Below are 2491 nucleotides of genomic sequence, written 5' to 3' on the forward strand. Positions count from 1 at the left end.
AATTGAATTTCGTATAATATGAATTAAATATTTTGAGATTATATGTCTGAAAAATGTAGATTTTTGTCATAATTTACAAAACAAAAATATATAAAACAAGAACACTAATAACTTGCAATATTCAAAAAACTTTTGAATTTTTTCATTTAACTCATATGTAATAATTCCTAAAAAAATATAATGCATCTTGAAATGTTTTACTATCGTCAATAATATTACGTACTTTTTCTAAGACTGTAAATCTCGGAAAAAAATATAAATATATAAATATTGTACGTCTTTTAAATAAAAGTTGTGTGTAAAGATTGTGTGTAGATCGTGGACGCGCGACGTTCTCGCTCGTCTCACACATCGAGATTTCCATGTTGGTGACATCGCAATTTATGGAATCACTTGACAACAATGTAATTTTTCTAACTACATGAAATGTCATGCATTTCCCGATAGAAAATGATCCTAAATTATTAAATAAACTTTGCTACAGAGATCTTTTATGTTACAATATTAAACATTTTTGCAACAATTATATAATACAAGTTTTATGTTTTGCAACGATGATAGATAATATTATGAAATGGTCTTCCGCACTACCCAAGAAGTGCCAATAATAGCGCGTTAGGTTTTTTAACGTGGACCTTCGCCTGTAGCCCTATTCTACCACATTTTATTTTGCATCTGTTATTTATAAATATGGATGTCGGATATATAGAATGCCAGACAGATTAAGATTTTACACATTAATTATTTTTAAATGTAAATGTCGGATATTTAAAATTCCAGATAAATTAAGATTTAAAGACATTAATTATTTTTAAATGTAAATGTCGGATATTTAGAATTTTGTCTGTAAAAGTTCTAAGTTAAGCTATACATTACTTCTCTAATTGTTCTCATATAAAATAAATGAAATAACACTATTTTTATTAGTTTTTAATTAAAAAGTTTTTTTCTTTACTCTTTAGATACTGCATATATATAATATGTAATGTATGGATAATTAATATTGCTGATATATATCTTTAATTATTCAATACTATATTAATTTTATTGATAAATAATATAGTATTGAATAATTAAAGAGCCACGACAGGCTTTTTGGCTTCTTCTTCCGCGCGGGCCTTCTCTTCTATACGGACTTCTCCCGCTTGGGAATATTACTCCGCTGGTGATACCAGCGGACCCTATTTTGGCCAGCTTCTCTTTTGTGTATTCCTAAAACGAGAATTATTACTAAAATAAAAGATTTGCAATTATTATATTTAGTAACTAATAGTTGTGTTATATTAAATAAATAACTTACTAGTTGCATTTGTCTGCATCTCCTGCTGTTGTTGGGGCTGCTGCTGCTGTTGTTGGGGCTGCTGCTATCTATCTATCTATCTATGTTATATGAATTAAATAACTTAGGATTGTGCTTTTGTAAAATGTAGATTCTTTTCGTGATTTACAAATTAAAAATGTAGAACAATTATTAATACTAATGATGTAGTTTATATATATATATATATTAAATGTTTTTTAATATTCTAAAAACTTTTAAATATTAGCACAGTTAACTTATATTAAGAATTAATAAAAATATTATAATAAATGCATCTTGAGATGTTTAACTCATCCTTATTAATAATATTATGTATTTTCTCAAGACTTAAGTCTTAGAAAAGCATTTTGCGTTGTCATTTTGCTACAAGCGCGCAACGTGAAACGTGTCGTTCTAGCCTCAGTATGTTGCTCGCATAGCGGGCTTGGTGGAAACGAAGCAGAACATAGTATGTCTGCGCTCTTCCACGAGCCGAACAGCCGAGCGTGACGTCACGCATACGGACGGCGGTTCTTGCTTGTGTGCGTGCCCTCACTACTTCGGTGCTCTTGGTGCTGGCCGGCCCGATCTATCATCACTGCCGGTCACTCGGAAAATAGAGATAGATATATTTGTCCCCATATCTATCCTTGTCTGAGCATTTCTGATTGGAGCTTCAAAATATATGATCTTTCTTACAAACATTGACTAGCGCGCTGCGTTTAGAGATCGCGCTATTTACGCTATTACATCCTTCTATCTTTACTTTACATCTAATAAGGGATTTTACATCTAATAAAGATAAAATGATACAATAGCGCAGATAGCGCGCTTGCAGAATGCATTTTACTAATCCCAAAGCTGCGTTTTGATATTTACTGCCAGTATTGGAAAGCTATAGCTGAATATCGAAACAGTTTTAAACCAAGTAACTTTTATTTGATAAAATAAATATATTTATTTGATAAAATAAATATGTTGTTGAATTATTAACTGAAAGTAACTGCTAAGTTTAAAAGACCCCAGGCAACCAGCTGACGTTATAATGACGTTAATATAAAGTCAGTTTTTGACCAGTTCGACGTTAGTTTATGACGTGATATTAACGTAATGACGACGTGAGTTTGTCTCGTCAAAAATGACGTCATGTTAATGACGTTTACTTACGTCATTAATCTGACGTAACGTGAT

This window comes from Pseudomyrmex gracilis, unplaced genomic scaffold, assembly GCF_002006095.1.
Source record: "Pseudomyrmex gracilis isolate BER0280 unplaced genomic scaffold, ASM200609v1 scaffold_2429, whole genome shotgun sequence".
Classification (NCBI taxonomy): Eukaryota; Metazoa; Arthropoda; class Insecta; order Hymenoptera; family Formicidae; genus Pseudomyrmex; species Pseudomyrmex gracilis.